The 11,007-nt window shown below is 39.7% G+C and overlaps 1 long non-coding RNA gene across 1 annotated transcript; it reads right to left on the reverse strand.

Annotated features, from left to right (window-relative positions):
* Positions 1-324: 324 nt before the first annotated feature.
* On the reverse strand, positions 325-4,261 carry LOC138142038 (uncharacterized). Its single transcript, XR_011163327.1, has 3 exons — positions 4,119-4,261; positions 2,997-3,099; positions 325-912 (listed from the first exon to the last, which is right to left on the reverse strand). It is a non-coding gene; the product is annotated as an uncharacterized lncRNA (long non-coding RNA).
* Between the last annotated feature and the right edge of the window lie 6,746 nt (positions 4,262-11,007).

Genomic DNA, 11,007 nt, shown 5'->3' on the forward strand with positions numbered 1-11,007 from the left:
GTCTTTGCAAAGCCTATGTGTATCCCACAAGGCTCATGAAAAACAAGTTCTCTATCTCTGTCTTTCCCCCTTCTATCTCTCCCTCTTTCTTACTCCTTCCCTCCCTCCATCTCTTTCTCTCTGTTTTTGTCTGTTGGTTTGTCTTTCTTCCTCTCTTCACTCTCAATTCAACTTCTGACTATGTATGTGTGTATGTATGTGTGTGTGCGTCTATATGTATCTATATACATACATGCATGTACATATATGTACATATATACACGTACATATACATTTACATATAGTATTCCATCTTTGCAAGGGAAATTACCCCATTCTTCAGTCTTGCCGTTCAATAACTGCAGCAGCTTGGGTTTGCTAGCCAACAAGTTATTCTTTGATAAATAATAACTGGTTAAGTAGTGTAAACATCAAATCAAATGGGGAAATCAACATTTCCCAATCCAACTGAAGCAGCCAGAAAGAGACAATAGGAAAAACGGGAAGTTGGACTACCAAACAAAGAATTGGCTTCTTTCTTTTTTTTTTTAATTTTTTTTTAAAGCAATCAGGGTTAAGTAACTTGCTCAAGGTTACATGGCCAGGTGTTTCTGGGTGGGTGCTAAGTGTCTGAGCCCAGGATTCGATCTCCAGGTCTTCTCAACACTTACTCGCTGTGCTACCTGGCCGCCCCAGAATTGGCTTCTTTCTATAGAAAGGGGGCAGAGTGGGGATAAGGAGGGGTGAAAGGGCATCATCTTGTCCTCCTGTGTCATGCTTGGCCAGAAATCTGGGTCCTCACTAATAAATACAAAGCTCATACTCTGGTGTCTAATTCTGGTCACTGTAGCCAGGCCACATTGGAATGACTTGCCATTGGGTTGGTTGCCTCTACTGCAGCTGCTCAGCTTGGCATCTTCAACTTCTCAGAACCTGTTCAAGTTCAAGGACAAGAACAAAATCACAGTAATCTGGAGAATAATTGTTAAATCCCACCCTATTCCCCACCCCTGGAGTCAGGTGCTTTTCAAGGTTTTCATCAATGCCTTTGTGGGTATGAGTTCAAATGAGATGTTATTTCTAAAGCACTTAGTGCCCAGCACATAGTGGCACTTAATAAACTACTATTCCCCATTCCCTTCCCTTAAAGAGGAATTAGCATTTTGTATTTTTATCAGGAATTTGGTATAACCTCAAGGAATGACTTTCTACTGGTAAAATAATCAAGCTTCAATAACAGGTCACTGGAGTTTTAAGTAAGAGCTTCCTCAATCCCCCCCCACCCCCAAACTTCACTTCATGGTGTTCCTATGGGAAAGAGAAAAAAAAAAACTTGGGAGAAGCATTAGAGATGCTACGTTCCCATCTTCTTTCCCTCTTCAGCCCTCTGCCTGGGGCAGGGTGTGTCAGGATTTTAAGTGCTGGACCACTATTTTAGGGAAGCCTTCACCACATACCAAGTAGCAGCAAATACTATTTATTAATATTGTTTGAGCCTAGCTTTATGTGGCTATAAATTGCCTAACCCGAAGCTTACTGCAAAGGTCATGATGACCTCAGAGACCTTCCAGAGAAGCCTAGCTAAGTTTTGGGTGAGCCAAAGAAAAAAAAGAAAAAAAAACCCTAGTGCTTTGGATTCCCAAATAGCTTATTTTTAGTTTTGCCCAAATTTTATTGACTATTTACATTTACCTTATGATACACATCTCATGCAACCTTACCTGGAAATTGTCTCCTTCTGGAAACTGCCTAACAGGCTACATGTTGTTTGTCTTTATATCCCTGTTTGTGCTCTGTATAATGTGAAACTTACAGAGACTGGAGGAGACACACCTATTTCCAGTCCTCTCTTCTGCCAAATGACCCATTAAACTGGATCAACAAAAGCTGTATGCTATCAGTCAGTTTACTCAGTATTCAAATATTCCAATCGATCTATGATCTAAATGATTACAGATTGTAACCCATCTGTGTCTGCCCATCCTATGAAACTCTTATCCACATCTTCCTGAAAGTTCTCCAAAGAAAGTTTATCCAGCTTGCTGGGAGGCTTTCTTTGCTTTGTCCTAACATCACAAGGCTACAAGTGGAACACTGGCTGTCCACCTGTCAAGACATGACCAGCCTATCTTTTCTTCCTGTTAGACATCTTTCACTGCTACTCCTCCAAGGTCCATATTGATTATATCTTACAGCCTACTCACACCCACCACACATCTCTCCCCAAAATTTCAGTTTTTCATATACTGTCCCACCTCTTACTACCATACAGCAACCCTGGCAGAACTTTGGTATTAAAAAGCAGAAGTTTATCAAATGATTAACATGGAGCTGGTAGCAAGTGAACTCTGACTAGAGATGTTCTGGAGAAGGTAGTTGTGTCTTTATTAATCCTGCATTGTTCCACCTGGCTCTAGGTCTTTCCAGACCAAAGAACCTCAGGAAGGACTTTAAATCACTTCCATCCTCCATATTCTGCCAAGGTGTGCCTTGCTTTAAGGTTCATAGGACTACAAAGAAAGTTCTAGAGTTAGGTACCTCAAGAGCTGAAGTAACCCGATGTTAAGTACAAGAATTACTTGATTCAGCATTACTGCTGGTGGTCTCATCCCACATACCAGAGGTAAAGAGAACCTGGAACTGAACTCTGACCTTTTATTTGGAATGAGCCCTGCTTCAGACATATTAAGGTATTAGGACTAGGTGATCTCCAAAGTCTTTTCTGGCTTTATGATTTTCCTATGATAAGGGGGCAGCTAGGGGGGCACAGTGGATAGAGTGCTGGGCTTGGAGTCAGGAAGACTCATCTTTCTGAGTTCAGATCTGGCCTCAGATTTGAACTGTGTGACCCTGGGCAAGTCATTTTAACCCTGTTTGCCTGAGTTTCCTCATCTGTAAAATGAGCTGGAAAAGGAAATAACAAACCACTCCAGTATCTTTGCCAAGAAAACCCCAAATGTAGTCATGAAAAGTCAGACACTACTGAAAATGACTGAACAACAATAATGAACATATACCTCTTGAGGTGATGGTCTACTCTTTGTTTATTGGTCCCCTTGACTGTTGAGTCATATTGAAGATAATTGGTGACTGATTCAGGAGGAGGAGCTACTCTGTGGTCTATAAAAAGAGCAAGGAAAAATGATTTCCCATTTTCTTTTCAGATATCCCCTTTCATTTAAGGCTTAGAAAAATTATATGATTTGCTCAAAGTCACAGGTGGCCACATATTCAAACTCAGATCTCCTGGCCCTGATATGATGTGACAAAGCAAATAGCATTTCCACTATAATACTGGGCACTACATCAGACAATGGTGCTTGGAGCCTGAAGACTGGCAGTAGAATCTACTAGGTTCTTGATTCTTCTGATGGAGTTGTACTGTTCGTAGTCTACACTCAAGAGATAGGTCATCAAAAGAATCCTACTGTATTTCGTCAATTTGGGTCTTCTTTTGATCTCAAGTTAAATAGCCATTCATACAGTCATTCAGCAAATGTTCCTTAAGTGCCTGTTGTGTGGAGGGTGCTGCAAAGTTAAAAAAAAAATGACAGGGTTTCTGATTTCATGGAGTTTATAACCACTTTCCAACTCAGCTTTCACACATTCGTAAATCATGCCCCAAGAGGAATGGCTACTACCTAGAGTTCAAGATGTACTTTGATGGTCTAGGCTTCTACTCTTATAACTCATAAGCCCCTACCTGTGTATTTCCCATTAACAATTAGACAGATACAATTAGTTCTTAGCCAAGGCTTTTACCAAGGTAGCATAGTAAGAACAACGGTTAAAAACATTCCCTCCATAAACCTGGGATATGTTCTCTCTCACAGGCACACTCAGAGTTCAGAGGAAGAGTGAGTACAAATATACACAGAGAGGGCATAAAATGTAGCCAAGGCAATTCACAGGTCCATTACATCAGAACCTCAAAATTCTTTCTCTCAGTACATAATCTTCTCTATATCCCAACTCTTTAACAGTCAAGGTTATCTCTCTCTCTTGAGTTCATAGACAATCCATAGCCTTTGTTGACAGAAGTCACATTCTGTGAAGCTGGCTCAATTGACTATCTCTCTGTATCTCTTCTGTCTCAAGTGTGTCTCCCTCAAATGTGCCTTGAGCTCTCTCAAACTTACTCTCTGATTGCTGGATGGAGTGTCTCACTTTACTAGAAGCTTCGCTGCTAGCTGCCATGGATGATGGAGGATGGAAAGCAGAAGAGAAAAACCCTCCTCTCTCCAAAAGAGGTGAATAGTAGGTTCTTCTCTAATTGCTGGCTCCTGCCAAACTGCCTCAAACCTTGTCTTTTACTGGTCGCTGGGCGTGTCCATCTTCTACCAGCCTGTCTAATTCAATCAAGGATTTCCTACTTCTGAAAGCGTTAACACCTCCTCCTTTTTTTGTTACAATCAGCTGTTCTCAGGAAGGGGCCAGAAAAAGGGAAGTGGGGACCAAATTTCGCCCACCTTCCACTTCTAAATCTATTGAGTCCAGAGGCAGAATGCAAATCCCAATTCTTAAGATGAAACTAAGAATCAATTGATCAGCAGTAATTCAGTAAGCGCAGACAGTATAAAATACCTTCCAAAACAAATACAGGAACATAAACATAAAACACTTTTTATACAAATAAACTCAGATCTAAATAATTGAAGTAATATTTATTGTTCATGGGTAAGGCTAATATAATTTTTTTAAATGACAGTTTTACCTAGCTAATCAATGCCATCCCAAAGAGGAGAAAGTGAGGCTAGTGACTTTGGACAGCCCTCCCTAACTTAAATCTAATTCATTTGCAAATCATGGTATCACCTTCCTGATGTCATGGTTCTCTTTCAAGAACAAAGAACAATTAACAATTAAATTACTAAAAAATTATCTTACTGAGTTAGAAAAAATAATCTAAAAAGTTTGTTTGGTAGAGCAAAAGATCAGGAACTTCAAAGAAACCAGGAAAAAAAAGATGTAAAGGAAATAGATTCAGCAGTATCAGACCTTAAACCTTAGAGAGTTGTTGAAATGCAAAAAGGACAATTTCTATTCTTTTAAATTAAAATTTTCTTGCATAAATAAAACCTATGCAGCCAAGAATAGAAAGAACACAGAAAGTTGGGGGGGGGGAAACTTTCATAGACAATATCTTAGATAGGATATGACTAGATTGGAATATTGCTGTGGTATATAGGAAATGATGAGCTAGCTGATTTTAAAAAACATGGAAAGACCTATACATAAGAAAGATGCTATCCACCTCCAGAAAAACAGATGACAAATAAAAATAAGCATAGTATGGCCTTACATATATGTGTCTGAGTATATATGTGTACATATGTGTATGTTTCTAGATATCTATGTGTATGTATATATACATCCACGCTTCATTTTAGCCTTCGTGGGGGGGGGGGGGGAATTAAATAAAAAGCACACAGCAGAGAGCAAAAGAAAACCAACAAGGAAGCAAAGCTGGGCAGCTTTGAAAAAAATATGTAGTATTTACCATATGGGTTTTCTTGAAATGGAAATTTATTGTTTTATATTGAATCCTCTCTTGTGGTCTGCTGTGTACATGGCAATACTTTTTTTTTCTTGTCTCATTTTGTATTTAAGTTTAAAATTTTAAAAATTTCCAAAGTAGCAGGCACAGAAGAATTCAGTCCTTGGTTAAGCTGAAATCAAAAGATGTTTTCTAAACCCTTGAAGAAAAAGATAAAAAGGCAAAACATAATAATTTGTAGGATATTTTACACCAACTTCAAAAAGTTATCTCATTAGCAATTCCACATTATTTAGACTGAAGGCAAAGGTTGCTTCTATTCATTTTAATGTGATTTGTCCTTACAGCCACACTGAAGGCCAAACTAAAGATTTCTACAATTACTTAAACCTTTAGAAAAACAATTAACTACAAAACAAAATTCTTAAATCTAGCTCATTATTTCTTTGCCTCTGTCTCAGGACCACAAAAGCCACCCTGAACATTAAAGATATGACTTCCTTTAAAACAGAAAGTGAGAACGGGTGCTGAAATTCATGCTCTCTACAAACAAGGACTGGTGGAATGAAGCAAGACTTATGCCAAATATGGACAGAACATGTTCAAAATGCCTGTATTTTGATTGGTCATCAGCATTTCGCCAGAAGCAGAGCTGGGAGGTTTCAGCCTCCGCCCAGGAAGTCGTGAAACCGCAAGAATGCTTATTGGAACTTTCTCCTCACTATTCCTATGGGGGCTGGGTGGGCTGCTGTTGGTTGCCAGGGAGCAGAGAAGTGGGCCCTGTATATTTTTTCAGGTGGGGGTCGACTGTAGGATTTTGCTCACAAGCTTCATACCAATGTGGGAAACACTGGAGATGAGAGAGCACTATTTCAGCCGACTTTGCACTCTGGTTCCTTACACTGTTGTAAATTTACTACCATAGTCTAAAAAATAAGCTACACATTAGTTGGTTTAAAAAGGTAAGTGAAACCACAGTTTGTGTGAAAGGATGTGAGTTGGGCCTCGTGTCAATGATGGCCTCAGATGATAAAACGCTAGGCTGGTTTGGATTTCTTCAAAGTATTCGAAAACATTTGATATTTATCCCCCACCTTATGTAAGGCTTTCTTATCTGCAAGGCAAGCAGACATACAAGCTCTCTTTCTTTCTGGTGATTGGGTCATAAGTCTCTTGCACAACCAAGAAAGGAGTTCTGTGGATAAAGAAGAAAATAAAGCTACACTCTTCTCAGGCAGCAACCTGAGGCCTCATTTAGTAGGCTGAGTTTTGGTTACTCTGGCCTCCAGTCTTATCAGACATCTAGACAATTTGCACTTCAAGGACACACTGATAAAGCCTCCCTAAACATTAATTAATCCCCACTCAGCTTCTGGGAAGTAAGGCCTCATTTTTATCTATCCCCCAAGGGAAAAAGGAGACAGTGATGAGGTCTCAGCCTGGGAGGCAGAAAGAAAAGCAGGAATTGCTTAGTGCTGGCTTGTCTCAAAAGTCTGCTTAAAAGTGGGAATAAACACAATTTGGGAGATTCTCTGTGCACCCACACACACTTTACTCAGTCTCAAACCTTTCTGTCTTGAGTTTCTATATCAAGAGCTCCATCTTTAATTGGAGAATTATAGATTAGTTTGAGTTTGTAATCAAAAGGATGAAATAAGTTTATTTTCTAGAGAACAGTCCAGAATACTTGGGTTCAAGCCTAGATTGAAACATACTGAACTAGACAATCCACTCCATCCCTCAGCTCTCTTCCATCCTAGGAGAATGTTCTAAGACTATAAATTGAAGATCAGTTCCCAATCTGCATAGGTCGAGGGAGTTTTCTCAATGGGAGTTCCCAACATGAGTAAAGATTGACTTCAAAATATAAAAAAGTTTATCCTTATAATTTTGCTCTGTCCTAGGAAAGTTCAGTTGCTCTGCTAAAAGGCACTTAAGTGGTCATTTCCTTCTTGAATAGCCCTGGAAAGTACCCATTTGTCCCTATTAAACCACACTTGTCTTCTTGGTTCCTGAAATACCAAGCTAAGAAGTTAATCTACTCCTGTTTCAATTAAGAAGCCATTAGGTTATTTACTGGTGTTCATAGTGAAGACTACTTTGTGGATATTTAATAAAGCTACATCATGAAAAACTGTGGGTCAGCTTATGCAGGGTGATGAGTGAATTGTTTTCCTTCTCTGGGCCTTCCTTTTCTCAACTGCAAAATAAAAAGATTAAATTAAATGATTTCTAAGGTCCTCTGCAGTGTTTTTCACCACCACCACCCTCACCACCATTTCTTGGGTTCTTGCTGTGAATTCACTTTAACAATTATTATTTTCTAGTACCCACCAAAATGCAGTAACTCCTTTAAAAAGTGCCTTTAATAAGCTCCTTCTCAAACGAAATCCGTCCCACAGCAAATAGTCATGTCCATTGCTCTATCTTAAAATGAGTCATAAAAATCATAAGAAATTATGTATTCCTACAGTCAAACCAAAAGCCAGGTTCACCTCCTAAAATTTACACTAGAGCTCGAACAAAGACATGAGAGGCAAATACCTCCTCTGCTCCAGAATGCTGGTTAACAAGTTCTTTGGGGACCTTTCTCCAAGTTGATTGAAAGCTGACAGGAAAACCTTCAATTGCCAATTATGAGGGGAGCAGCAAGACCAACAGTCATTTGAGGGTCTCCATTTGATTGAAAATGTAGCAGGTTGATGCAAACTTTGTAAGAGAAAGCCTGGAAAATTTTAGCACTCTACCATCAAGGTTATATGACATCTAACAGGAAATTTTCCTGAATTATGTGACAACAGGAAATGAAAATAATAGCTAGCTTAGATAGCATTTTAAGGTTTGCAAATAGTATCTCATTTGATCCTCACAACAACTCTAGGAGGTAAGTGCTGTTTATTAAACTGAGGTAGGCAGTGGTTAAGTGAGTGGCCCAAGGTTACTCAGCTTCTGAGTGTCAGTGGCTGGATTTGAACTCTTCTTCCTAAATCCAGGCCCAATATTGTATCCACTCTACCTACCATATCACCTAACTGGTAAGAGTGCTAGCCACAGAAGCTAAGAACACCTGGGTTCTAGTTATGACTCTGACACAAGCTGGCTGTATGATCCCGGGCTAGTCTTTTAACTTCTAGGTAGCTATCTGCACAGGAAGAAGAAAATTAAAAAAAAAAAAATATGTTTGGTATAACACGAAAGTTCTTAGCTTTTGTTTTGTCATGAATCCCCCTAGCAATCCAGTGAAGCCTATGGACCCCTTCTCAGAATGTGTTTAAATACACAAAATACGAAGGATTGCAAAGGAAAACAATTATACTGAAGTAGTTATCAAAATATTTATTTAAACAGACAAATTACAGGCACCAGGTTGAGAACCCCTGGGGAGGAAACTTTTAGAACTTGCAGAATGTAAAAGCTCTGTATGTGAGAGCTGCCATTTAAAGATAAAAGAACAAGAATTTAGGGTAAATGGAGAAGCTCCTGAAAGTCTATTTCCCATCTGACTGCTTGTAATCACCCCTGTGACAGACGTCTCCAGCACTTTGTCTTTCCTGACTTCCACACCCCCTTTCTCCCTCCCCACTCCCCCACCTCGAAGGTAAAAAAAAGGTACTCTGCATTTAATTTATGTCTGGTATCTTCTCATCTATACACAGCACAGTGGCCAGAGAACATTTTGGCCTCAGGGCCAAAAAAAGAGTTTATGTCCCCTTAGCCTACTAGTATTTTTTAAGTGTTATTGTGTAGTAGGTACTTTGCTAAACTAAATATCCAGAAAGATGAAAAAATACGGTCTCTGCCCTCAAGGAGCTTGCAATTTAATTGGGAGAAGCAACTTTCCATAGACAAAATAGAGACACGATAAATTGAAGATAATCTCCAGAGGGAAGGTACTAACATTTATGGGTACTGGGAAAGGCATTTTGCAGAAGGTGGGATTTTAACTGAGTCTGGAAGGAGTAAAGACATGTAGATAAACAGTGATAGCATTCCAGGAAGGGGAGACAGCCAGTAAAAAGGCACCAGTTGTGGGACACAGTTGTGGGCAACAATAAGGAGGGTCATAGTAGCATCTTGGAGCTCAGAGAGGGGACTGAAGAGGTCAGAAAACTGGAAAGGGAGGAAGGCGTCAAGTTGTGCAGGGCTTACATGATGTTCAGAGAACTTTGTCTTTGGTCCTGGAAGTCCACTGGAATTTGTTGAGGTGACAGTGGTCAGAAGTGGCTTTAGGATAAGATAATCACTTTGGCTGCTAAATGGAGGTTAGACTGGAATGGGGAAAGACTTGAGCCAGGGAGACTAATTCAGTGGTTATTGCAATAGTCCAGGGCCTGTTATAAGGGGCAGCTAGGTGACACAGTGGATTACTGGGCTTGGAATAAGGAAGACTCATCTTCCTGAGTTCAAATCTGGCCTCAGACATTAGTTGTATGACCCTGGGCAAGTCACTTCACCCTGTTTGCCTATTTATTCATCTGTAAAAAATAAACTGGAGAAGAAAACAGCAAACCACTCCAGTATATTTGCCAAGAAAACCCCAAATGGGTTTGGACACAACTGAAAAACAGAAACAAAATTAAGGTGGCAGTCTATGTTGGTAAAGAGGAGTCTGTATACAAAAGATGTTGTTAAAGGAAAAAAGCAGCAAGATTTGAAAACAGATTAGATTTACAACATGAGTGATAAGGAAGTGTTGAGAAACACACCAAAGTTGTGAGTCTGGGTGACTGGGATGGTGCCCCCAAGTGTAACAGAGAGGTTGGGGAAAGGGCAAAGATTGGGGGAGGGGAAGAAGACAATGGAAGACATTTTGAATTTAAGTTGCTTACAGGACATCCAGTAAGAGATATCTAAAAGTTGGTAACATGGAACTGTTGCTTAGGAGGCTAATGCTGGATAAAAAGATTCAGGCATTGTCTGTATAGAGATAACAAATTGAATCCCTGGAGTTGAGACAACCAAGTGAAAGAATATAGAGAAAAAAGAAAGTGGGCCTAGGACAGGATCCTGAGTGACACAGTTAGTGGGCATGGCCTGGATGAAGATTCAGCCAAGGAAACTGAGAGCCAGAAAAGATCATAAAAACCTCTCCCAGTCAGATTGCAAGCTCCCTGAGAGCAGAGATTATAAAAATCAAAAGAGGAGACCATCCAGGAGGTGTAGGGTCAAATACTGCAGAGAGAAGGATAGGGACTGAGAAAAATTCACTAGATTTGTCATTTAAGAGAATATTGTCACCCTGAGCAATTTACTTAACCTCTTATTGATCTAAGAAGTTGTCTAAAAATGTAAGTCGAAGAGAAGGTATTTGTATAAGGAGTTCCCTCTACCAAAGAAATCACATTCTGGTCCCTGTCCCCCTTTTTGTGTATATGATATTTCCCTTCTCTCCACCCCTAGAAAGTAAGCTCTTCTGAGGGCAAGTATACTTTCATTTTTATCTCTACATCCTAGCTCCTAGTAAAAGGCCCATAAAGTGATAATCCCTCAAATTAGTGCCTCTTGAATTTAACTGAGTTGAATGCTATTCA

The sequence above is a fragment of the Petaurus breviceps genome, unplaced genomic scaffold (genome assembly GCF_028583685.1).
Source record: "Petaurus breviceps papuanus isolate PSGF00001 unplaced genomic scaffold, PetGlider_PUasm1.0 90515, whole genome shotgun sequence".
NCBI lineage: Eukaryota > Metazoa > Chordata > Mammalia > Diprotodontia > Petauridae > Petaurus > Petaurus breviceps.